Source organism: Talpa occidentalis, unplaced genomic scaffold (assembly GCF_014898055.3).
Source record: "Talpa occidentalis isolate TD23 unplaced genomic scaffold, MPIMG_talOcc4v2.1, whole genome shotgun sequence".
NCBI lineage: Eukaryota > Metazoa > Chordata > Mammalia > Eulipotyphla > Talpidae > Talpa > Talpa occidentalis.
In genome coordinates this window covers 29,718,733-29,746,677 of record NW_026555331.1, presented here as the reverse complement: position 1 = coordinate 29,746,677, position 27,945 = coordinate 29,718,733, and the positions used below count along the sequence as shown (strand labels likewise).

Sequence of the window (27,945 nt, the reverse complement as noted above, 5' to 3'; positions counted from 1 at the left end):
TTCTTTTGTATGGAGGAGGAAATAGGGGCATAGCCAAACCAAGATTATTTTCATCATTTGAAAGCCAGGCTGAAGCTTTGGCTATGTCTCATTGTATGTGAAGAAATGAACAGTTTTTGTCCTCCCTGGTGGCGCAAGCGGTTCAGCGCCGCACTGTGAAGTTGTCCGCAGTCTCTGCAGTGCGGGTTCGATACCCGCCGGTGGGAGAGAAACCCACATGGCACGGCAGACCTCTCCTGTCTTGCCCACTGCTCCCCTCAGTAGTATGCTTCATCAGTCTGCCTATTCTGTACCCTGCTCTGTCTCTGATGAATACTCTCACCCTCCTGCACATTTGGCCTGAACCCAGTTCTTGTATAAATAAATAAATCTTTAAAAAAAAATTAAAAGAACAGTTTGGACATGATGAAGATACTTTTTTGCCTCCCTTCTTTCATTTTGGACAGAACTTCTCTCATTTATAAGAAACTCCCAAATGCTTCATTTCATTTGAGCTTTATGACACTGCTGGGAAGGAAAACATTTCTATTTAAGATGTGCTTGTATGGACTATAAGTGCTGTGATATGGGTGAGGACATATTTAGAAAGGTTGAGTAACATAGCTCAAAGTGACTGGTCAATAGGTGGCAAATTAGAATTAAAACCCCAGGTCATCTGAGGCCTGGAGGATGTGCTGAATTTTTTTTTATATCCTTCCCACCCTAGAAAGGCACATCCAACATGGGTATCTTTGATTCAATAATGTTTATGTTCATATAGCAGTGAGTACCCTAATGGAAAAAATATCTGGGACTAGAATTTTAATAGGAAGAAATTAGCACTTAAGCAAATTCAGAAGCTTAAGTGTTGAATGTTCTCTTTCCTGATGAGAAAGGACTGAGATAAACAGGTGCATCAGAAGCAGAGAAGGATAAATACAGGAGTTGCTGGGGGTATTAGGGGCCCCTGGAAGGATGGAACCATGAAAAAGTCTTAGAATGGCAAGACCAACCTTGGCTGTTCACCACTTGGCCAAGGAACATTCTTTTTCATGCTAGGAGCCATTATAATTATAATTAAAGCAACTATAACCAAAGCAACTTCTGCTCAAATCCCCCAACTTTCCGGATCCCATGCTTTAAGAAAACAAAGGAACAATTTCCAACTTCTGATCCCTACCCCAGGTGCAACCATGATTGTGTGATCAGAAGGAGCATTCTCTGAACACCAGGCCTGGAGCAATGCATTCTGACAGGCAGGAAAGATCAGATCAAGGTGAGGACAGGATGCAGAAAGACAGAAGGCATTAGGACATCATCTCCAGCCCCTGTGGGGGTGAAAGGGGGCTCCACTTCAGAAAGGAATCACCTTTCATTTTACTCCAGACAACTTCCCAGGAGGCGTCAGTCCACATAAGGAGTCACGCCTGGCACAATATCTCCACAAGGAGAGGCACAACAAGCAAGTCCCTGCAATACTTGTCTCACGATTGGTCATGAGTTCATAACAGCTACACGCCTCCTTGACTGGGGAGATGCCATGGCATGCGGGATTCCACAGGTCAGCATGGCCTCCCCACTCTTCAAATTAGAGCAGCTCAGAGAATCCTCTGGCAATTTTAATGACACGAAAAAAGAAAACACCCCAGGTAGAGTGTGAGAGACCAGTCTTATAAACAGCAGGATGGCAAGGTGTGAATAAGAATGGAAAGAAAGTTCTTTAAAAAAAAAAAATTGCCTTTGACAAGGCCAATAGATGAGGATAAATTTATCCCCTCATATCATGAAATAACAAAAGTTCAGAGAAGTGCTAAATCACAAGCCAGGTGGCTGCAGGAATCTGCAGTGATCCATTCCAATCTGCTGACTAATCCCTTTTGGCATCAAGCTTGATGTTACAGACTCCTTTTCCAATTTTATACTCTTTAGGTTTTAGTTTTTGTTGGTTTTTGTTTTTTTTTTCAAACACCATAACCAGCGTATTTAAGGCCACTGCAGCTTTTCCTAAGTCATATCTTTCTTCTTCTCTGGGCACACAGTGTTACTCCAGAGCACCACAAACCGCAATATTCCCATCTTTCATTTGACTGACTCATGTTTCTCCTTGCAGGGAAAATATGTCCACCTACTTATACTGTCTTAGTAAATCCTTTTTATGATCGCTTATGTTGTTAGGTGGTGTCATGCAGCAAAACCACAGCATCTTCCATCCTTTCAATCATTCGACCAATGATTAAAGTGTGAGCATGCACTGTGGACAGTGGCCTGGGGAATGACAGGAGTCAGCGGTCAGCTCCTGGCTCTGAGGACCACACAGTCCAGCGGTCAGCTTCTGGCTCTGAGGACCACCAATCCCGTGAAGGAGAGACTTTGCTCTCCAGGGAAAATGTGCTTGGCTTCCACTCACACCTCCCACTCCCCAGCAGGCTGCTTTCCTCCAGGAACATCTCTGCAGGCATGGTGATGAGAGAGTTAGGTACCTGCAGCTACATCCACACAGATATTTGACAGCACTCATACTCTCCCATGTGGCAAGGAAGTCCTTTCTAGGAAGTTCTCTCCATTCTCCTCTATCTCTATCAGTACCTTGCTATCAGTACCTGTTCAGAGCCTCAGACCTCCAAACTGCCTCACTTGGCTTTATAATCCTCCCTGGGTCTAGTTCTTATTTTTGATGGGCACCCAAGCCATGCACATCTACTACGTGCCAAGAATGTTCTACACTTTCAGAAAATTTTTAGCATGGGCTGAGTTATCCCACTGTCACACATAAAGAAAATGAACCACAGAAAACATTAGAAATTTACCCAAAGTCACACAACTGTGAATATTAATATTCAGAAGTCTATTTGAATGAGTTTGAGAGGCTAGAAAGAATGCACACAAATGTGTAAACCTGCAAACTCCAGGACCCAACATGACCTGCATCTCTCTTTTTTAATGATGCCGTTGCTACCTCCTGGGGAATTGGCAGGGAGGTCCTCCAGGGGGGTTCGTTAGTCTTGGATTCATGGAAATGCATGTAGTTCTACCATGAAGGCACTCCTCAATCTACTCCCTCTTCTGTTGTTTCATTTCCAAATAAACCCTGATTGTTGTTGGAATATGTGATTGCTTTTATTTGAAGTCAACACAGCTAATAAATAGAAAAACTGAAAGAAGAATGTCGGACTGCATGATTAGGAAGGCTCTTAAAATGTGTGTTATTCTGCCTCTGCAGGCATGCATAGCTCAGCTCCCCTGCTAGGTGATTCTCACCATGATGACAGGGACCAACATCTCCATCTTTCTGGTAGCCCCCAGCCAGGGTGGCCTGTAAGCAAGCAGAGTAGGCATCTGCCTATGTGGTGTGATTCAAGGGACAGCTAGACAAGGATGTGTTTAAAAGTGATTCTACCTTTACCTATCATAGTGCTTAGAATTTCACCATTGCTTTTGGGCTTTGATGTCTTTCTGGTATTTTATGAGAATGTGATTGCTCTAGGAGGGGTCAAAGTCAGCTGAGACCTCAGTGATGTCCTCAGAAAATGAATCTCAGGTGTCCTGAATGGAGCCTAGGAACTCCAGGAATAGGCAGGAGGATGGAAAGGTTCTAAAAACAGGGGTGGGTATTTTGTTTGGTTGACCCTACCATTGAGGTCCCCAGTACAGGGTGAATGAAGGTAGGAACATCACTGTTTTGATCAGGTATAAGAGATGGGGACATGAGGGCAGGGGTGCAGCAGATGGACATCAAGTTCTGAAGACTCAGCAAAAGTGAGTGGAAAAAATAATATCACAGAATCTTTGCCCTTAAAGAGCTTATAGTAACTTTGGAAAGAAAAAAATAACAATAGCAAACAATGAGTAATAAGACAAGATTGAAGTGACCAAGCACATATGCATAGGTAACAGGAAACTGGGGTAAAGTAGAGCTCCGTGTGGGAGGAGGTGATCTCAGCTTTGCTGCGGTAACAGGTTCCAAGCATGGTCCTGAATAAAGAACTGTAATGAATGAGTTGGCAAATGCCTGTCTTAAGCCAAAAGAAGCCCCAGATAACAACCAATTGCTACCACAGCATTCACAAACAAGGAAGTCCACCTTGGATTTAATCATGATGAGGCAAAATGACCTTAGGCTGATGGTCTAGAAACAATGGCTGAGCACAGTAGTGTGCAGAGAAACTATACAGAAAACATACTCATGCAAACTAAACCCAGTTCTTCTGATTAAAATGTCTAAGAATTGCCCCAGTAATAGAGTAACTGAAGAATTTCAATAAGACACATGGCAAATATATTGATGAAACCATGAGACAAGTAAGCCTCAACCCCAACACTAAAACCATGCGAAAGAGATCTGATGAGCTCCATGGGCCAAGAACCTGGGCAAATTCCAAGACTTTCCCCTGCCTGCAGCTCAGATAAAGACTCATTTTATTCCATGACCTTCCATCCAAAGACAAATGCTCTTCTTCTGAGCTTTCACTTAATACTTCCTTCACAAGCAGGAAAGGTTACCTCTATTTATTCTAATTTATTGTGTATTTTTAAAGAAAGATCTCTTTATTTAATTTCTACCATGAAAACAACCCCAAGGAAGAAGGAAAGGAAGGAAGCAAGCTTTGACCTTTATTTGCTAAATGAGTTATTTTATCAATAGCTATAGATGATTATGTTCTCACTATTCTGAATAACCCTTTATGCCCCTTTTTAGAAGAGAAACTAACAACTTATAGCCTAAGGTTTTATGATGAGCGAGCAGAAAAAAACACAAAAGAAAAATAATAGGAAGAGTTTTAAGAAGAGGTGAAGGGTGAGGGTGGAAGATCCAGAAGAAGTTCTCTTCCTTCAAGCTTCTTGATTGGATTATTACAATATGTACTTCCTTTTCATTTGAACATGACTGCTAATGAGCTGTTTCCATAGGTTTCATGTATTCTTCCAAGTGGCCGCATATTTGTGACATACACAGCAAAGGTTTCTGGCCCAATTGCTAATAGTTTTGTTTTAAAAAATTTTTTTTTTTATAGAGGCATGCTTATTTATTTATTTGTTTGCTTGTTTGTTTGTTTGTTTGTTTATACATGCACTGGGTACAGTCAGAAGCGGAGGTGAGAGAATTCACCAGAGCCAGAGCGGGGAGCAGAGCAGGCAGAAGGACTGAAGTACACCGCTGAGGGGAGCAGCGGGCGGCAGGAGAGGTCTGCGCGCCATGCGGGACCCTCCTCCGGTGGCCGGGAAGCAGCCGGGGATCGAACCGGCGCCGCAGAGGCCGCGGGCAGCTTCGCAACCCAGCGCTCAACCGCTGCGCCACCGGGGAGGCCCCAATTGCTAATAGTTTTGTAGTAACCTCCATGGAGTCACACAGTTACAGCCATCTCATTGTCCAAACACACAACTGGAAACAGCGACTAACAAAGGATGTTGTATTATATTTCCAGATGCAGGCAGCATGGCAAATGAAGTTCCAATGCCTAAATATTAGGGTTTCTGGGTTTTGGTGTTATAAGGAGCAATCAAAAAATATACATTTTTGAATTCCTGAAAATCTAGTGGTGATACAGATAAAAAGTTAAATGCAGTTATACGAGTACAAAATTATAATATCAATATCTGTATTTTATTATTTTATAAGGATTCAGAACCCTAAAAAAGAAATCAGTGAAAATGAAAATTTAATTCATTTAAAATGTACAAATTTATAGGCATCAGTAAAGTGTAAAATGTATAACCTAGACAATATCTTCCTATTAACATGCATTAGTAGACATAATTTTAACATAGAAGTACTAAAAAACTAAACAGTCTCAGAAACTAACAAAACTAAGTCATGAAAAGTTGAAAATGAGATCATTACACTTTTATAAAAAGAATTTGTAAAATGTATAAACATTGTTTCCATTGAGTTGGAAACATATTTTTTTAAATCATTATTTATTTATTTATTTTTTTTAATTAATAAATTTTATTTTTATATTCCCCATACAATTGCAATCCCCCCATTCTGACCCCAATCCCTCCCCTCCCACCCCCCACCCCCCAAAAAGTGTCTCTGGTTCATAGTTTTTGTTGATTTTGATTTTCACTTTCTTATAGTTATTCATTTTCCTGGTCCCTTATTTAAGTATTCTAGAGGAAACATATTTTTGTGCAATTTTTTTCACTGCTAAGAAGAAAAGCACTAGTTAGGAAAATGGTGATATTCCCAAATATTTTTCCTGAGTTATTCCCAAATATTTTTCCTCTGACTTCTTCATCTTCAAATAATCTTAATTCTCATTTGAGTGAGGAGTATTTTTAAACATACTTTTATGTATGTATGTATGTGTATGTATGGGTGTTGGAAGAGAAGGGATAAAGCCTATTTATTTACCTTGGCTTGAAATGAAGAAACAAATTTTCTGGTTTTCAGTGAGAATGGCCTATCTTAAAAAAAAAAAAAAAAAGAACAAAAAAACAGAAACAACAAATGCTGGAGAGGATGTGGAGAAAAAGGAAGCCTTTTACACTGCTGCTGGGAATGTAAACTATTCCAGTCACTATGGGAAGCTGCGTGGAGTTTCCTCAGGACACTAGAAAGGGATCTGCCATATGACCTAGTGATTCCATTCCTAGAAAACTACCCACTGGACACAAAAACACTGATTTGAAAGGAATCCTACAACCTATGTTTACTGTAGCACTATTTACAATAGCCAAGATATGGGAACAAACTAAATGCCCTAAAATAAATGAAGAGATCAGAAGATGTGGTGTATATACACAATGGAATAGCTCTCAGTGATCAAAAATGGTAAACTCATGCCATTTGCGGCAACATGGATGGAGCTGGCAGGGATTATGCTCAGTGAAACAAGTCAGAAGGAGAAAGATAAATATCAGATGGCTTCACTTATATGCAGAATATATAGAAATCAAACAAAGGGTCAGGAAGAAGACAAATCTTGCAAGTTGACCATAGGCCCTAGACATCCAGGAGGGGAGTGGAAGGAGGGGTCAAAACATAGGAGGGAGGCCTCCCTGGTGGCGCAGCGGTTGAGCACTGGGCTGCAAAGCTGCCTGCAGCCTCTGCAGCACCAGTTTGATCCCTGGCCACTGGCGAGGGACCCACATGGCACACAGACCTCTCCTGCCGTGCCCGCTGCTCCCCTCAGCAGTGTACTTCGGTCCTTCTGCCCGTTCTGCTCCCCACTCTTGCTCTGGTGAATTCTCTCACCTTCCTGTGCTTCTGACTGTACCCAGTGCTTGTATAAATAAATAAATAAATCTTTAAAAAAAAAAAAACATAGGAGGGAAGAGCACAAGGGACTGTGGTGATGAATCACAGCTGCTAAGGTGGTGGGAGAACTACAGGGACTACACCTGAGGGGAGAAATCAAATACTATTCAAAAATTAACAACAATATAAGAAAAAAAAGTATTTTATCTAAAAATAAACTAAAAAAATATATCTTTTCCTACATATTCCCATTCACTGTGCTACAATTCACTGGTAAAATATTTGAATGAAACTTATCTTAGGAAAATTATTCAACAAAACTGAGATTTCCACTTATAGCTCATTAAAAGAAAATGTAAGTATATACTTACCCTCTGACTGTAACTAGTGGGTAGTTCCAAGAGACAAAGTTGAGATGATCTAAAAAGAAACAGACAAAGCAATCATGTTGAATGTGAGAGTCATAAAGGACTGTTTATAAGGTCGTTTATCCACACCTAATGTAGTGACAGTGTGCTGGGGCTTTCCATGACTCAGTCACTAGGGTCAAAAGGTGTCACTAACACCTTTTGAGAGAGAGAGTGCAGGCAGGATGGAGATGGAATTCAGCAGAAAAGACTACCCTAGAAAAAGAAGACGGAGATTAATATAGTGGGGAATCTGGCATTAAATGCTTGTTGATATTTATAAATCCCTTAGAACTGGACAAGGAGCCACGTGAAGGGCCACTCAAGAAGATGGGTCTTCATTTTTCAGTTCAGATCAAGCACCAAATGAGTTACTTTTGGAAGTACCAAAGTTTAGGATCATTCTAAAAGGATTAGCAGATACAGTGCCTAATGCAATCATAAGAAATCCAACAAAATATATCAGTAAGTGGGACTAATGTGACCTCTGACCCAGAGGTCAGAGGGTGTTAGAACAGAAAGATGGAAGAAGTTAGCCTGTGAAGCTTTTAGGATGGAGGTCTGATCTATTTGGCTCCTTCACCAATGGACATGGGGAAGAGGAAGAGGTCTATAGGATTTTGATTCTAACATTTATAACCTGTCCTTGAGAATAAAGTGCATTTTAGCACCTCTAGGAGCACCCATCTAGGAATCCAATTAGTGTATCTAATACAGTTTGCAAACTATTGACAGGGTCAAAACTTTCTTGGGAAATGTTTTTTAAAAAATTCCAGCTCATTGGTTCTTTGAAAAAATAAATAAAATAGACAAACCCCTAGCCAGGCTCACAAAGGAAAAAAGGGAGAAAGCACAAATACACAGGATCATAAATGAAAGAGGAGAAATCACAACGGACACAGCAGAAATCAAAAGAATAATCAGTAACTACTATGAACAGTTATATGGAAACAAGTTCAACAATCTAGAGGAGATGGACAAATTCCTACAACTCTACAATCACCCAAAGCTAGATAAAGAAGAAATAGAACACCTAAACAGACCAATTACAAGCAGCGAAATTGAAATGGTAATCAAAAACCTCCCCAAAAACAAAAGCCCAGGACCTGATGGATTTACAAATGAATTCTGCCAAACATTCAGAGACGAATTAGTGCCTATCCTTCACAAACTCTTCCAAAAAATTGAGAAGGAAGGGACAATACCAAACACGTTCTATGAAGCCAATATTACACTAATACCAAAACCGAATAAGGACAACACAAAAAAGGAAAACTATAAGCCAATCTCCCTAATGAACACTGATGCAAAAATCCTCAATAAAATTTTAGCTATCAGAATCCAACAATGTATCCATAAGATAATTCACCATGACCAAGTTGGATTCATTCCAGGGGCACAAGGATGGTTTAACATCCGAAAATCAATCAACGTTATCCAACACATCAACAAAAAGAAATATAAAAACCATACGATAATATCAATAGATGCTGAGAAAGCTTTCGACAAAGTGCAACACCCATTCATGATAAAAGCCCTAGAAATCCTTGGGATACAAGGAACATACCTCAACATCATAAAGGCCATCTATAACAAGCCAACAGCCAGTATCATTCTCAATGGTGAAAAGCTGAAAGCAATTCCATTAAGATCTGGAACAAGACAAGGATGTCCACTCTCACCACTGCTTTTCAATATAATACTGGAAGTCCTAGCCAGAGCAATAAGACAAGAGAAAGACATCCAAGGAATCCAAATAGGAAAAGAAGAAGTCAAACTATCACTATTTGCAGATGATATGATAATATACATAGAGAACCCCAAAATCTCCACAGAAAAACTAATTCAACTCATCAATCAATTCAGTAAAGTGGCAGGATACAAAATCAACACGCAAAAGTCAGTAGCCTTCCTATACACAAACAATAAATCTGAAGAAGAAGAAATCAAAAAAACCATCCCTTTTATTATTGAAACAAAAAAAATCAAATATTTGGGAATAAATCTAACAAAAGAGGTAAAGGACCTATACAAAGAAAACTATAAAACACTGTTAAAAGAAATAGAAGAAGACACAAAGAAATGGAAAGACATCCCCTGCTCATGGATTGGAAGAATAAACATTATTAAAATGGCCATCCTACCAAAAGCAATATACAGATTCAATGCTATTCCAATCAAAATCTCAATGGCATTCTTCAAAGAAATAGAACAATTATTGATGAAATTCATATGGAATCACCAAAACCCCAAATAGCCAAAGCTCTACTGAAAAAAAAAGAAGGAAATGGAGGCATCACACTCCCAGACTTCAAACTATACTACAAAGCCATAATCATCAAAACTGCATGGTATTGGCACAAGAACAGACATACAGACCAATGGAATCGAATAGAAAATCCAGAAATAAACCCACAGATTTATGGTCAACTAATCTTTGACAAAGGAGCAAAGACTATGCATTGGAGCAAAGAAAGTTTGTTCAATAAATGGTGCTGGGAAAACTGGGTCGCTACATGCAAAAGAATGAAGCTTGACCACTACCTCACACCATACACAAAAATCAACTCAAAATGGATTAAAGAACTAGACATAAGACCTGAAACCATAAAATACATAGAAGGAAATATAGGTGAAAACACTATGGGATTTGCACATCAAAGACATCTTTACAGATACATCACCCAAAGCAGTGATAGTGAAGAGAAAGATAAACAGCTGGGACTACATCAAATTAAAGAGCTTCTGCACAGCTAAAGAGACAATAACAAAAACAAAGAGAAACCCCACCAACTGGGAGAACATTTTTGCACCCAACACTAATGATAAAGGACTGATCACAAAAATCTGCAAAGAGCTGATGAGACTCAGCAACAACAAAGAAAATAATCCAGTCAAAAAATGGGCAGAAGAGCTAAAAAGAAACTTCTCTGAAGAGGAAATGCAAATGGCCAACAGACATATGAAAAAATGTTCAACATCACTTGTAATCAGGGAAATGCAAATCAAAACTACCATGAGATACCATCTTACACCAGTGAGAATGGCACATATTAAAAAAACTAGCAACAACAAATGCTGGCGAGGGTGTGGAGAAAAAGGAACTCTTCTGCACTGTTGGTGGGAGTGCAAACTGGTCCAACCACTATGGAGAGCTGTGTGGAGATTTCTGGACCTACTAAACATAGAGCTTCCATATGATCCAGCAATTCCACTCCTAGGTATTTACCCAAAGGACACAGAAACATCAATTCCAAAGAGCACCTGCACCCCTATGTTTATAGCAGCACTGTTTACAATAGCTAAGCTTTGGAAACAACCCAAATGCCCAAAAATAGATGACTGGATCAAGAAGATGTGGTACATATATACCATGGAATATTACTCAGCATTCAAAAAAGATAAACACATGCAGTTTGCAGCAACATGGATGGCGCTGGAGGGATCATGCTCAGCGAAATAAGCCAAAAAGAAAAAGAAAAATACCGGATGGTCTCACTCATAGCAGGAATCTAGAGAACTTAAATAAGGGACCAGGAAAATGAATATAAGAAAGTGAAAATCAAAATCAACAGAAAACTATGAACCAGAGACAGTGTTTGGGGGGTGGGGGGCGGGAGGGGAAGGATTGGGGTCAGAATGGGGCGTTTGCAATTGTATGGGGGAATATAAAAATAAAATTTATTATTTAAAAAAAAAATTCCAGCTCATATCATTGAATTTTTAAATATCAGAGTATTAATTTCATTAGGAATAAAATACCAATAAATGTGTAATTGTTTGGGTTTCTAAATATCCTCTCTCTTTTACTAAAAAATCAATTGTAATAATTCAAGAAAAAAAGATATTTCAACTTACACAGCGAGGAAAAGTGTAACATTCTACTGATTTCTGTGTAAATGATGATGTATCAAGCATTGCAAATACTTCTCTGTCAATACACCAAGGTCTTATATTCCACAAAGCATTTAATAGAGAATGGAATAAGTTAAACCAGAACTAGTTTATAATTTTGTCTCTTTGAACTTAGAAAAGAGGCAATGTATTTCATTGCTAAGGACCTCAGGCAAGTTATTGAACCTCTGGATGTTCCATAAGTGGTAGTTATGTTATTTTTAGTTCCAGCAATCTAAGAATTCTGGTCTAAGTGCCTTACGTTTTTCTTCACTTATAATTAGCCTCTATTTTTAATAATATAAATATTTAGAAGAAATTTGGGCTTAATAAGATAATCTTTCAAAGCATGCTTTTTTAACTGAAAAAGGTCTGTGAAATGGTTTTTATATATTTTCTTTTATCTCAGTTACTTGGTTGACATACAAATATATCACAACTTAAATAGTCATATTTTAGCATTTTTCACTAAGATGTGGAATAAACCAGAGTGAATTCACAGTGTTTTACATTTATATATATAATTTATGTGTATGTATATGTGCATGTATATATAGTGTATATATAGTATATATACTATGTTTTACACACTATTTTATATGTATACCATATTTAATATATACTATATTTTATTTATATATACTATACATCTACTTTGTGTGTGTGTGTGTGTGTATATATATATATATATATACACTTGGCTCCATTTCAAACCTTCAAATTTTACTGAAAAATAAATGAATGAATAGGTACTTGGTTAAAATGATGAAGTAAATAAGCAGTTGCTACAGCTGACCTGACAGAGGACTCTGAGGGTTTTCTACAGCATCAGAGTGAACAGGTCACTGAAGATCCAGCTAGTTGGCGGTGCTTAAGTCAGCAGGGTGAGACCAGGAGTGAGGACACCGCCTGAGAGGTATGTAAGCTCTGCTGCCTGTCTCTATGCTTCTGGAGAAGTTTCCCTGATTGCTAACAGCAGTACACTGAAACACAGCCTACGTTACCTATTATTTTCTTCAGAGATTGATAAGCAAATGATGGAGGTGGCAGGAGTGGCACAGGTGTGTGGGAAAGAAGATCTACATGATCCATGGGTTTTAAATTCTGTTGCTTATAAAATAGCTGCTCTCATTGAAACATATGCAAGAGAAATTTTGCAGATGACATATATATCTCGCTATTTTAAATTATCCTTTCAAGGAGACAAAGTGTTATCTAAAGTGAAAAGCCTAGAATCCTGCTAGAGTGGAGGACACTCTGGTGTCCAAACACCAGAAAGACTATAGGGTAAAAGCTAGATAGGATAGAATAGAATTCCGGGCTCTAATTCCATTAGCAGTGGGTTGACTTTGGAGCAGTCATTTACCATCACAAGGTCTCTAAGGTCTCTAGCCACAGAAGATGCATATGATCACTTTCTGACCCCCACCTCAAGCTGGCCCTTAGGATCTACCAGGAAGTTCATAGTTTATAAAGAAATAAATGAATAAAAACAGATAGTCAAATTTGCTATTACAGAAGCCTAAAGTGAATTCTTTTTTTAATCAACATTGTCTTAAAATAGTTACTTTATATTATTTTGGTTTTCATTTGCAATTTTCAAGGTTTATAACACAAAAGTCTAAGGACATTTGGATTAAAAACTACTTTAAAAAGTTTTAAATGTTATAAGACCAGATTATATAGTTTCCAACACCATTTAGCTGCTATGTCTCACTATCCTATGAGTCACCCAGACCATCCGTTCATGCCAGTAATCAATAAAATGGTTTCTGGTCTCAACACTGTTATCTAACTTTTTTCCTAAAACATAACATTTTCACCGAGCAGTATATTCTGACAAATGCTTGTAAATAGAGTGAAATAGCTGTTTACATTTTCATTTGACTCAATAAATCTGGTAATTGGAATTTCAGAATCCAACCCTAACTTTCCTCAGGAAGTGGGAAAGGCTTACTATTTATTCATCTGGAAAAAAATGTACCATGCTCCAAAACACAATTAAACTAGAAACAGATGATATTCATCCTCTCAGGGGCATCTAGCATAAGCTAAATATACTCACAACACAGCTGACCATTTATAAACACAGCTACCGTCACAACCAGAGAGCTGTGTTAATGGCAGCCATATATATATTTTTTAATCTAAAGTGAAAAGCCTGGAATCCTGCGAGAGCGGAGGACACTCTGGTGTCCAAACACCAGGTAATTAACACTGTTATACTTTGCACAAATGTCTCATCAAAACATTTTACAGCATACCATTGTCTCGTTTTCTACTTTCACATTGAGTATTCAACGAAGATTAAGTTAAGTCTCTCCACTTTAGGAAACATGAGGCTAAGTATGGAGGGAGCAGATTTCATAGGATTCTAGCTTCCCTGAAAGGACCATTGCTTCTGTACCTGTTATTCACAGCACAACCTCACTATTGATTGAGTCCTGATTGATGAAGGTTGACTGAGGGTCCTGAACTGAATTCAGATGCTATGATTCACTCTGATGTCATGATTCTGGAAATTAAGTTGTGAGGAGTAGATGTTTTTCTCATTTCTTTGTCAGAACTGGTCTTAAATTCAGAAAGCGTGTAATGACAAAATACAAATAATAAGGATATAAGGAAACCAACCTGAGAGTAGTGCCCATCTGCCTAATCTAGCTCCAGTGATCCTGGAGAGGTCAGCTAGCTGGCTCACAAATAGAAAAATGTAGTTTACCCAACAGCCGTACCATAAGGGGTGTGTATAGCCATTCATTCAACATTTATTCAGCATCCACCATGAAGCAGGGGGCTAGAGGTAGAAATGAATGACTTCTTACTTACGATGTTCTCTCCTAAAGTGGGGAAGCCCACTGATCATTTATGACAGCAAAGAAAACAATATAATCAATAAGTGACCAGTTGCACGCCAGACTCACCTAAGCACAACCTGATTAACACCCCACATGCTCCTCTCATCTCTTTTCCTGTCCTATGGTTTCTCTCACTAGCACTTGGCCATGAGCACTATGGCAACTTGATGTCCTTTATTTTATTACTTATGTTTGGCTGTGTGTCTTCCCCGCTAGAAAGTAAGACTATTTTTGGTTCACTGAGGTAAACCAGGCCCCAGAACAAAACCTGAGAGTTAGGTGCTCAATAAGTGCTTGCTGACTAAATGAAGAAACATCATAGACGTCATTCAAAAGAATGATCATCCAGGAAAGATGGGAGGAAGCAACAATGGGTTATTATTAAAAAATAGTAATAAGGGGCCTCCCTGATGGTGCAGGCAGTTGAGCACAGTGTTGTGAAGTTGTCCGCAGCCTCTACAGCACAGGTTCAATCCCGGCCGGCCAGGGAGATACCAACATGGTGTGGCAGACCTCTCCTGTCTCACCCGCTGCTCCCCTCAGCAGTGTAGTTCAGCAAGTCTGCCTGTTCTGTTCCCTGCTCTGTCTCTGGTGAATCCTCTCACCCTCCCACACGTCTGGCCTATACCCCAGTTCTTGTATGCATGAATAAATAAATCTTTTAAAAAATAGTAATAATAAATTTTGGCGAAGAGGTTGAAAACTCAGTCAATTGCTTGGCAGGGCCTCAGGAACACCTAATAATGTTTTGTGAAATACAAAGGGTTTTGTCTGCCGGAGTCCTGTCCTCGTGGATAGTTGGGGGGCCGCTAGTGCCAGATCTCTGTACCTCCAACCGCAGGGGAGGCCCAAACCCAAGCCATACCAGCTAATTCTTCCTCCAAGAACAAGAAACAGTGGCAACTGAGCCACCATTAGAAGCAGCAGTCAGAAGGATGGTTTGCACGTTCCTGTTCCTGAGACCCGCCCTGTTGCCCTGGTCCTCATCATCCCCAAACTGTTTTGTTGGCTCTTCCCTTATTCTATAAGCCATTAACATATTTCCAATAAAATTGTTTTTTCTGGTTCCAGCCTTCTCAGTTTATTTCTGCTGATTACATCTAACATTTTCTATGACCATGGGGGTCGATTAGAGATGGATGTGGTTTGGAAGAACTCACAGTAAAGAATTTCTGTTGAACACTAACCATGTGCAGGTACTAAGATCAGCTCTTTCTCTGAGTTAGCCAACTGCATCATTAGAACCATCTCTGAATGCCTGTTTCCATTTTCAAAACTAGGACACCAAGGCTAAAGATGCCCAACATGTCCAAGCACCCACCTCACCAAGGGAGAGAGCCTGCACTTGAGCCCAATGACTTAACTTCTTCCCACTGTTCTCCTGGGACACACACTGTAGCAGAATGGCCAGATTAGGGAGAGTTAGGGTGAGGCTCAGATGATGGAGGATAGTTCTAGGGAATGAAGTGAGTTAAGGATAGTGTAGTGGTATTAGTTTCCACAATCATGGTCCTGGTCCTGAGTTGTTCTTCCCATATTTTGAATTGTTATGAGGGCTTTTTTTTTTTTTTAATATACCATGCAAGGAAATGAGGACAATTGGTTTCCTACTGAGAGCTGCTAAAACAGGCATCTGGAACAAGTGGTTCCAAAGTCTATTCATGTAACAGACACTGGCCCTGTTCTCCCCTCTGGTTTTCTTTCATTTGGGTTACTGCTGGTTTGCAGCCGTGGCTCACCAAGTGCCAGATCCCTGCCAGCTTACTTACTTGCCATCCTGACCCTCACGCTACCATGCTCTGTCATGCGCCCTCCACCTCAGTTTTCCTTTTTACCAACTTACTCATCATAAGTCAGTCAGATAATGAACCCAAATGTGCCAGGCTCTGCACCAGACACAAGGAGTGCACAGCATACCTCTAGATTAAAGGGGGGCTACACCAGTAAACATGAGCAGATAACAATTGCACATTGGGGTAAGTGTGACAGGCAGCGAGATGCTGCACTGCACCTGAGGTGCAGCCTCACAGAGGAGGGTATGTAAACGGAAAGAATCTAGGGAAGCATCTTCAAAGCTGAGCAGTGAATGGTGGCAAGGAGCCAATCTGGCCAAGGGTGAGCGATGAGTCATCTAAGCAGAAGGAACAGCTCATGCAATGGCCCAGAGATGGGAAAGGATTCGGTACTCCCAAGGACCCAAGCGTGAGTGCAGAAGCAAGCAGGACAGAGGGGTGGCTAACGTGGCCGGGCCCAGTGGAGTTTGGATTTTATCCTGAGTGCGGCCTGTCCTCTTACTCCTCCATAAGAAAACATATCAAAGGAAATGAATCTTTAAAAAACAAGGATAGTATTTTAACAACTGTTGTCATGTCTAATGCCTAGGTAACTGGCAGGACGCAGTACTATTGCAACATGGGAAAGGTGTCAGGGCTGAAGTTGAATGACAATTCAGGAACCCACTGCAAAAAACACAATGGAATATTACACAGCAATCAAAAAGATAAACACATGCAGTTTGCTGCAACATGGATGGAGCTAGAAGGGATCATGCTCAGCGAAATAAGCCAGAAAAATACCGGATAATCTCACTCATAGCAGGAATTTAGAAAATCTAAATAAGGGACCAGGAAAAAGACTAATTAATACAAAGTAAAAATCAAAATCAACAAGCAACTATAAACCAGAGACACTACGGGGGTGGGGGGGAGGGAAGGAAAGAGGAAGGACTAGGGTCAAAATACGGGGTGGGGGTGCAATTGTATGGAGAATATAACCAAAATGAAAATGCATACATTGTGCAAAAACGAAAAACAATGTAAGAATTATATAAAATAAAATATTAATTAAAAAAAGAAAAAAATTATCTCCTAAAAAGCCTCCCACATACTGTTTCCCCTATTAATAAATGGGAACTCTCGTAAAGATCCTGTGATATAGAGATTATGACCTTCATTTCTATACATGAGGGAAATGCAGTTTAGCGGGCTCCCATGGCAGATGGAAGAACCACGATTTATCATCAGACTTATCTGACTCTAGAGCTTAGTCGTAATAGTTATACTATGTGAATTCCATCAATTTAATAAAACACTATCTTATTTGATCAACATTACTAAAGAATAATGAGTATTTCAAAAGTATGCCTCCTGGATCATAAAGATCCTGTAAAATTGAACATTTTAAAATACTCATCTTTTGGGAATCCAGAGAGGGAAGGAGGGGTTGGGAGAGGTGGAGGGAGCACAGTGGATATGGGGGGTGACTGTGAGTTTTTTGATGGTGGGAGAGCTACGGTGACCTCACCCGAGGGGAGAAATCCTATACTGTCAAAAAATTGACAAGGATGGACAACAACGGTACTTCATTTTAAAATAATAATTAATGAATTTAATATAATAAAATATATAATACTGCTTTTTCTGACAATTTTTCAAGTTTTCTGCATCTCCTGAACCAAATGTCCTTGTCACCACTGAGAACTTCAGTGATTACGCAATGCTGGTCTCAGGTACTTTAAAGAACAAACAGATGTTTGTTCTTAAATAAAATGGACCTCAGCTCACAACATTATTATTTTTTTTAATTATTATTATTATTTCGAGTTTTCTGGTTTTATTATTTTCCTGCATCTTCATTATGTTCAGGGAATTTTTGGTTGTTTTTTATTCTTTCCCTGTGTCTTTATTCACTTTTGGGGCCTTATTTCATACAATGTTCAGTGTGGTTTCCACAATTTCTCCCTGTACATTAACAAGCTGGTTGTTATTTACTTTGGAGTCAAAAAATCTGGAAACTTAGTTTGTTTGTATTCATAGTAAAAGGACAAGAAAAAGAAAATGAGCAAGGAATGTTAAATACTATAACAGTGCGCTAGGGACTGGCTCCAAAGGGCAGAAGTGCAGGGTAAACTCAGGAGGGGCTTGATGGGGCAGGAGCAGGGGCAGGCCCCAAGGTGAGCATCATCATCCAGAAGGCCCTTCCAAGCTGGCAGTTCAGAACTGAAGTGGCAGTTCAATTCAATGTTTTATGGGAATAACACCGCTGGACTGGGGAGTGCATATCTAGGGTCAGAGACTCTACTAGAAAAATCCAAGGCAGTGGAGTGGGGCAATGGGAAGAAATCCAGACTGAGGATCCAAGCATAACATGTGAGTAGCTTTATGACAACAAGCTGTGAATGGGTCACCAACATCACTTAGCAAGAACTATGAATATGTGTGACTAAATCTTGTGACAAATGCCTCAAATAAAATCAGGAATACAGTCAGTGGCCTTTCTTTGCTTCTTATTTCTTTCTTTCCTTTCTTCCTTCTCCTCCTTGGGTTTGTCTTCTGTGAGTACTTTCATTTTCCCTTTAACACAACTTTTATAATTTATAGTAAGGCACATCCCAGACACCCTGCAGAGCTCATGACATACATTAGCTTCCACTTCCCATTTTAAGTATGATTTATTTCTAAGTGTTCTTTTCATGAAACTAAGCACCTGCCTTGATATATATATTTTTTTCCTTTCCACCCCACCTTGATAATCTCTTAATGATGACATGGTTCTGTGGTATATCCTTAAGGCTGAAGCTGAGGTCAAACCTTCAACCCATGCTGAGCACAAATGTATGACTCCCACATGCCTGATCATTACCTGGTGTCACCAGTGTCTCTGGCTTGGCCAAAGGGCTGGATCATCCTGTAAATCACTAGTGGAAGTCAAAGAATTAACTCCTTATTTCAAAGGATGGAGTGAAATGTGCAAGAGACTCATTATTAAGCATCTTATTTAACAATGTCAAGTGAAACATGTGCATGGCTTTATGTCCTGAGCTCTGAAATAGTTCTAAACACTGTTTAGCAAGAAATATGAACATGTGTGACTTAATCGTACAACAGATGCCTCAAGGACAATTAATAACCTTTCTTTTTTTTTTTAAGAATTTTTTTTCTTTTTTTTTTAAAGATTTATTTATTTATTTATACAAGAAATGGGGTACAGGCCAGAATCATGGGACGGTGAGAGGATTCACCAGAGACAAAGCAGGGAACAGAACAGGCAGACTGACTAAATACACTGCTGAGGGGAGCAGCGGGCGCAACAGGAGAGGTCTGCTTTGTCATGTGGGACCCTCGCCAGCCAGCCGGGATCAAACCCACGCTGCAGAGGCTGTGGACAGCTTCACAGTGCGGCACTCAACCGCCTGCGCCACCAGGGGAGGCCCTAATAACCTTTCTTTTCTATTTCTTTTCCTCGTTTTATTGTTGTTGATGTTCCTGTCTCTTTCCTTTTCTTTTTATTCCTTTCATTTCCTTTTCCAACAAAAATTATTTTCATGTTGGGGACAGGCACATCCCAGACACCATATCTGGGTTTCAATCAGTGCTTGGATCTGATTGTGATTATCATGTAGAGAGAGAAAGTCCAGTTTGATTATTAGAGAAAGCAAGCTTATCATTGTAACCTGGTGCCAGGGAAAACTTATTTTTTGTCTTTAAATATGTTTATTGAGGTAACTTTGATTTACAACACTATCTATATTTCAGGGGTATAGATTCTAACCTCTGCAGATTTATGTTCTCACACCAGGCCCATCACCAAAGCCCCAATAACCTTCCACCATAGTCTATTGTGCCAGCCTCCATTTGTTCTAGGAAGAAAATGCTATTGAAATTGAGTACCAAGTCACTGACAGACTGTCAATAAATACTCAATGAATTCACGAAGAGATAGGAAACGGGAGTCCAATAATGCATGAATGAAAGTCCCACAATTTTGGAGGCAGTGGGGCAGAAATTTAGAATCAATGTTTTCTTTTTTCAATATTAACAAGACTCATGGATTTAGATAAATTGGAAGGAAAGCATTTCTTAACTGATGGGATGGATGTCTAAAATATAGACCAGCTTTAATGAGGCCGCCTTTATAACTCACACAGGAGCTAATTGCACATGAACCAGTGGCCAGTATTACTAAATAGGTTGTCTCCCCATCCCTTTCAATGACTTAGATAATGGTTGTTTTTAATTAATTCTCCCTCTTTATTTGCAAATAGTTTCTGAAAGCTTTAAGTAGCTTAACTTTTCTCCTTAATACCATTCTGGTTGATAGTAAAATTTGCTTAGCAAATACTTTTTAATTTTTTAGTAAAAAGATAAACTCTGCTCAATCCTATTGAGACACCTACAAATTCTAATTGAATTAATGAGGCTTAATATTAATTAAATTTAGTGTACTATCAACATAGAATATCGCAGCCACTTTGCATTAACAAATATGACAGAGAGAAACTAACTTCGTGGACCACCGGCTATTTTTGAGGTGTTTTCCTTTTGATAATGTCATTTGATCCTCACAGGAAGCATGCTATTATCCCATTTCACTGATGCCGAAACTGAGATTCAGAGGAAAGAGAACACAACCTTAAGATCAGATATCTAGTAAGTGGCAGTTGTCAAAATGATCCCAGGTCAGTCTCCCTCTAAAGCCTGTGAGCACTTTACTAAATACATAGTAAGAAACAAGACGCAATTCTCTGCAAGTTGGCTCAGTGCATAAGAGCAATTTTTTGAGGACAGTGGACAAGCAACTTCTAGGACAGTCAGCAAGCATACATTGCTCTATTTTAAAATCACAAAGTTGTGCCCTTTGAACACATAACCATATCTTGAGCCCAGCAGATTTTGTTCCATCTGCAATTTTGAGAAGTACCTAGAGGAATATTCTGGACTTGGCATGCTGAAAAGAATCTCAAATGCTTATAGAAATTAACCATGAAGGCAGGGATTCAGAGGGAATTGGCTGCCTGGGGTAGCAAGAGAAAGGGGTTGGATTAGATATGAAAGAGAATTTTCTGACAATAAGACAAGCACTTAATGAGGCAAAGAAATCTAGTGACATGCTTGCATGAAAATCTATAACAAGCCTGAGGAAATGTGTTTGCAAGCAAAAGGGTGGTTCAATTTCAATGGTCCCTAACGGGTACCCAAAAAATGTTGACATTAACAGTTAAAATTGAAATTGTTTTGCATTCTTTAATGTGGTGTTGAGCTAGGTATTACTACAAGAGGAGACACAGGAGAGGTTCAGGAAAGCAAAAGTGATAGTCACAGGCCCTAGAGACAGAATACACAGGGCCCTCAGGATGGTCAGGGGGCATTGCTGAACAATGATCATCACCAGCATGCTCAGGGTGGTCAGGGGGCAGAAGAATCCAGAGGAAAGTATAAGTCAGAGCTTTAACTGGGGTTTCCACAGAAAGACAAGACATACAAAGTGAACAGTTTAAGACTGACTAGTCTGAACAGTTCCTGAGGGTTTTGGGCCATGGGGGTGGTCTCTAATTGCCTGGCAGAGCCCTGGAATGATTCAGGGAAGAGGAAACGTTGGCTTGCTATAAAAATGGGCCCCCTCTGAGGAGGTCTGACTCTGGATTGGTTAGTTTGCACATAAAAGGCACACTCCTGGCTGAGCCCTTTGCTTTTTCTAAGAAATGGCCAGCCCTGGGGAAACTGCAATCTTTTCGGAGCCAGGAAGGTTTTTAAGATGTCAAAGCGTCACAATACACAGAAAAATGAAAACTATAGCCCATATACAAATATACTAAAAAAATTAGATATTTTTATTTAGAGAGCACAGCATCTATTTAACCTCTAGTGTGATCGCCTCTCACTCCCAGAGTGCATTCAAACAGCAGCTGGCACAGCTGGTTTAGGGAAACTTAGAGGGCAAACACAGCACAAAGAGCACAGCCGTTAAGTCAATAGACAACTCAAACACAAAATGAGACAAGCTCTGGGTTTGGACAAAAGATATCATAAAACATGAAAACAGTAGACAACCTAACTAGTCAGCTGCCTCATGGAAACCTGAGAACAAAGCTAAATAGTCTGTAAGTGAAGGCACATCTCACATAACAGCCAAACCCACATTGCTCCAGAGGACACACTTGGATGATTCCAGAGGTTTCTCAACAGAACTTACTACAAAAACTATAAAATACTTAAAAATAAAACTAAGGTGTTCACCAATCTTAAAGAGATTTTTCACCAATGAACAAGGCCAACACATGTAAGATTATAATCTACTCTGAAATGACAAATAAAATAGTTATTCCATTGCTAAAGTTCCCTCTGCCTATAAATTCTATGTTATAATATAATTTTAACCTCAAAAGTAGCTTATACTTCTATCAGAAATCTAAAATTCACTCATTCTATGTAAACTAATGCATATGATTACCATGATGGATAACATAAACTTATCAACCAAATTGCAAAAATAACGTCTGTGGCTCCTTCCAGCTAACGTGACCACTAAGAGCTCACTCTCGGCATTTGTGGTGCACTCAGCACGTGTGCACACCTGCAAAGATGTTTATGAGGGAGCAGAGATGACAGGTTGACATGGAGTGTTGACTAAAAGCATCATCTGGGCCTGAACTACAGCAATTTCTGAAGTAAACCATTGTTTGCTGTCAATTCTTTTATAGCCATTAATACATCACAAGCACAGGCCAAGCTGTTTCAAGTTACAAAAAGATATACTTCTGTTTGCATAAGAAAACCAAAGACAGGAAGTGATAAATTGGTACATATTTTCTTTTTCTTTTATTCTCCAAACCTCTGAAGTCATCTGCTTGAGGAGGGAATTGAGTGAGCCTCACCTAAATGAGTCATCGCTGGGATGTAGCTGCCTTCGCAGCAAACCCTTAACAAGGTGGTAGAATTCCGATTTGAGTCAAGGATAGGAAACCTATATTTGAAACCAAGCAAATGTAGAAAGGACAGGCCCCATTTCTCACTGAGCACCACTCACCCCAAACATTGTCCATAGCTGACCTAAATAGAGAAAGCCCCGCAGCACTAGCTCCTTCTGACTGTGCATTTGGTAAACCATGAGAGCTGACGATGGTGGGCAGATGCACCTAAAACCAGAAGTCTTGACCATTCTGCTGTTCACCTCTTGCTGAACAATGATCTTAACCAGCACACTCAGTATCAGTCTTGAGGTCAAAACCATAACTGAAATATGGCAGTTTTTCATTTTACCAGTCTCAAACATTTACCACTCACCTTCTCTTGCCAATAAGGACTTCAAAGTCCAATATGGAAGGCAGAATCCAAGTAGTGATAATATCATGTGGAAAATGCTACAAGAGTTATGATTAACATACCACGGGAACACTGGAGGTGGGCAGCCTCTCCCTAGCATGCTGGAGAATAACAAGAAAAATACAACAGAACAAATATCCTTACCATTGATTAAGACTCATTTTGGGTCAGTTCCACTTCCAAAACTTTATATATTTTACCTAGCTCAGTCCTTACAACTCAATGAGATAGAACATGATAAAAATGCAGCATTTATTAAAGGTAAGACATTGTTCTAAGAGTTTTTCTTTAATGAACTCATTGAATCCTCACAACAGATCTATACAGAATTAATCACCTCCATTTTGCAGATGGAGAAACTGAGGCACTAAGCGGTCCATTAACTTTCTCAAGGTTACGTAGCAAGAGGTAGTTGAACCAGCATTTGAAACCAGGCATTCTAGCTCTAATGCCCACATGCTTAACCACTGGAATACATAGCCTCATTCACTTACCATCCCAGATTAGCAGATGAAGAAATGAAGGCCCAACTGATGAGGGGCTGGACTATCTATAAAGTGCAAGTGATCTAATTGCAGAACTTTTCCCCCTAAACTCAACATATGAGCTGATACTTGAAACATGAGAATTTCTCAAGATGGAGGGAAAAGGGAAAGATACTCTTCAGGGGTAGAAAATCGTGTGTGCAGAGAACCAGGCATGAAGCAGAGTTCTGACAGTGTGAAGTGACCGAAACAGCTCAGTAAGCAATCTGGGGCTACCCCACTGGCTCTGTTCTTGAAGGGGCTCAGGAGAAACTCCACACAGTGGAATAAAAGGCGCGTGAAGAGAATAGCATCCTTGCCCCAATCAAGGCTGACTGGCTGGAACTTGGTCAACAACCAGCTGCTGTCGTCTTTTGTAAATTCAAGTTTCAACATAATCCAAAATGCCAGAAAACACTCATTTCCTATTTGCAGGAGGTTTCGCAGAGCTGATTATGACTAAAAAGCATCATGCCCTGTTCCTTTTATCAGGAACCTCATTGACAGGGTCTTTTACTTTTTATGAAGACAAATGAATATGATTATTCTGGTTAGAAGCAGAACAACATCAGCTCATGAGCCAGACTCTGAAAACAACAGTGGGGGCACAGCAGCTGCCCTTGCTAGTCTCAGAGCAGAGGAAGGAGCTAGAAAGGAAGCATCAGACAAGAAGAGGCAGACACCTAAGCTGGGCACGTTTGGTGACTTCAACTGACACAAGCAACTTGTCCTGTCTTACACTAACAGTGAGCATTAAGTCTTCCCTGACATCACTATTATCATCTTTTATAAGGGGGGAAGATCACCTTGGGGGCTCAAGGAGGGATGACAATGTACTGGACCCAAGGCAGATTTCAGTGAGACTGGTTCCTCTGAGGAGTCTGCAACCCATAGCCCTTTTTGAGAGATTTTCATTACAGGTCAGCCTGTTTTGTAACTAGATCAGACGGGTGCTTTTTAGAGTTGGTGTTTGAGTACCTGTTCAATACTAGGGGAAGGCATCACTGGATTTTCTCTAGAAGAGTTAAAATAATACAAGACATATAAGAATAGTAGAAGAGGGCCTCCCCTGGTGGCGCAGTGTTTGAGCGCTGGGCTGCAAAGCTGCCCGCAGCCTCTGCAGCGCCGGTTCGATCCCCAGCACTGGCGAGGGTCCCACATGGTGCGCAGACCTCTCCTGCTGCCCGCTGCTCCCCTCAGCAATGTACTTCCTCAGTCTGCCTACTCTGCTCTCCGCTCTGACTCTGGTGAATTCTCTCACCCTCCCGCGCTTCTGACTATACCCAGTGCTTGTATAAATAAATAAATAAATCTTTAAAAAAAAATAGAAGAGTGGCAAAGTGAGATGCAATAACTAAATCAATACCATGTTAGTATATAGTATATTGATCTAGAATATACTAACCTAAATAGTAGCGAAATCAATAGAACTAAGTCAAGAAACAGCCGGCACCATGATTGATCGGGATGGAGATGAACAGAAGGAAGCATCACAAGCTGCCCCTCTCTGAAGTGAGAACCATGTATGAGGTCATGAGTTCAGAACAGCACACACCAGCTTTTCTTCTGTTTGCCCAGGTCCATCTCCTGCCTTCCATGCCCCAGGCGTTTGATCTCTATGGATTGTGTCACCTGAGACACTTTGCTCTCCACTTCCCTGGGGCTCTGCCCACTGGAGACCCAGCAGGAGACCAAAGGGCAGGAGGAGAGAGAGTTAGGGACATGTTTCTTCTTTCCCTCTCTGTGCTGCACTATGCTACTGACAGTGACTGTGCCCCTCTCCACACGTCCACCCTCACCAGGCTCCAGTTTTGACCTTCAAACCCAAGAGTGACAGCACCGTCACACTCTTGCTGGTCTCTGGATGCTTTATCAGTCCCTTTGGTTTCCCTGGCCCTGCCCACACCTCTATAAATAGCCCCATCATGAAAGTATCTTTTCAAATCCCTGCCTGGAGAACACAAAGGACAGTGAAAGTAAGGCAAGGTAAGTGGAAGGGCTGTGGGATTATCAGGGCTATATTCCTATTCTCCACAAGGTTGGCAAAGAGACTCTTTACTCTTCCTTACTGCTCTACTTACTACATTAAATCTTTTCATCTGAGCAGGACTCTCTCAAGAGCCTCAGTAATATTTGGGAGGCATCTGGGAGCCACCAACGTGCTTTTTCTCATTATGATGTTCACTCAACCACTAGAGTTTTATACTGTTTTGTTTGTTTGTTTGTTATTTAATTGCACCCCAGCTAAGCCATCATGCAAGGGGCTGGGGATCATGTAATAAAACAGATAGCCTCTGCCCTCGCGGACCTTACAAGGATCAGGGATTGATGCAGGGAATGGAGCAGACAGCAAACAAATAATCATGCAAATAAATTTATAATCACTATGAAAAGTGATCCAAAGGAAAATTGGAAGGAGTTAAGAGCATCATAGGAGGTCTCATTTAGAACATCAACTTAGTTTAATGACTAGAGCTGTTACTGGCCAACCATCCATCTCATGGATATAGAGACTGAGAAAAAGGAAATTATCCCACAGAAAATATGGAAAGAATGTGTAATTAGCATGCTTAGGTAAAAATGCCACCTCCAATGATGCACCTTCTGTACTGAAAACAGATGATGCTGAATTTTGATAAGTACGTTACACAGAGAACCAGTATCACAAAGGCCGAGTTTAGTCCAGACATTGTCCTTAATCCCTGCTTCCAAAGACTCTTATCTTCAGAGAATCTGTGCCCAGTGAAGCAAGGATTTTAGTGTTTGAAGAGGTGTGAGATGAGGCAAAAGGGTGTGCCAGTCACATTCTTTGTTCAGTTTGAAAGAAAGTTCTGGTATTTCCATTCCCCTTTTTCTGACAGCACCATGCATTCAGAAACATTCTGAGCACCTCCTCCCACCTCTTTCATTATTGTCTCCTCATTGTTTCATTGCTTTCCTCTGAGCAAAAGTATACCAGTTAATAGAACATTAAAATCTCTAGAGACAAAAAAAGAGGAAAGCCTTTCTCTTACTTTCTTTTGTTCCCCCAATACCTTGAATAACTAGTAGCAAAGGCATGCCTTCAGCTTGTTTTCTTAAACATTGACCCATTAGGGAGAACAGAGCATTGAATTTTGGGGGGGTCTTTAAAAAAAAAAAGATTTATTTATTTATTTATTTATACAAGCACTGGGTACAGTTAGAAGCGCGGGAGGGTGAGAGAATTCACCAGAGCCAGAGCGGGGAGCAGAGCAGGCAGAAGGACCGAAGTACACTGCTGAGGGGAGCAGCGGGCGGCAGGAGAGGTCTGCGCGCCATGTGGGACCCTCCTCTGGTGGCCAGGGAGCAGCCGGGGATTAAACCTGCGTTGCAGAGGCTGCGGGCAGCTTCACAACCCAGCCAGCGCTCAACCGCTGTGCAACCGGGGAGGCCGGGTGGGGGGCGTGGTCTTTTTTTAGAAATGGGGCAACTTACAAGTATAATCCAAAATGGTACATATTATTTTTGTACAATACTCACTTAATAGTCAATAAATTATTATTGAGTTTCTATTATGTGCCAGACATTGTGCTAGTCTCAGGGGACATAGTAGTGGCAAGACCTGCATGGTCCTTTAAGGGATTTCTGGTGTAGCCAAAGAGACAAAAAATTAAACAATTGTAATAAATCATAGTGTGATATAGAGCATTTATTAGGTATCTAATAACAACTAGAAAAGTCAAGGAAAGCTTCTTAGAGAAAATTCTAACTTTAAGTTAATACCTAAAGGATGAGTAGGGGCTACATAGAAAGGTATTATGTGTGAGGAATTGAAACTATTCTATGTATAAGAAAGAGTTTCATGTGCAAAAGCACTGAGGTGAGAGAGAACAGGACACAGAAATGTTGAAAGAAGTACAATATGGCTGGGGGGAGGGAGTAGAGAAAGAGAGATTCGAGTTGAGGCTGCAGCTGTTGGATCTGGTCTGGTCACAACTATCCTTTGATGCCAAGTAATGACAT

General features: G+C 40.2%; 1 protein-coding gene across 6 annotated transcripts in view; it reads right to left on the bottom strand.

The window, feature by feature from the left end:
- The window catches only part of NCALD (neurocalcin delta), a 348,584-nt gene that overhangs the window by 164,045 nt on the left and 156,594 nt on the right, over nt 1-27,945 (bottom strand). For all 6 annotated transcript variants that reach the window (XM_054692055.1, XM_054692056.1, XM_054692059.1 and 3 more), the window contains one exon: nt 7,552-7,600. The gene's annotated coding sequence lies outside the window, so the exon portion shown is untranslated. The remainder of the gene's footprint in view (nt 1-7,551; nt 7,601-27,945) is intronic.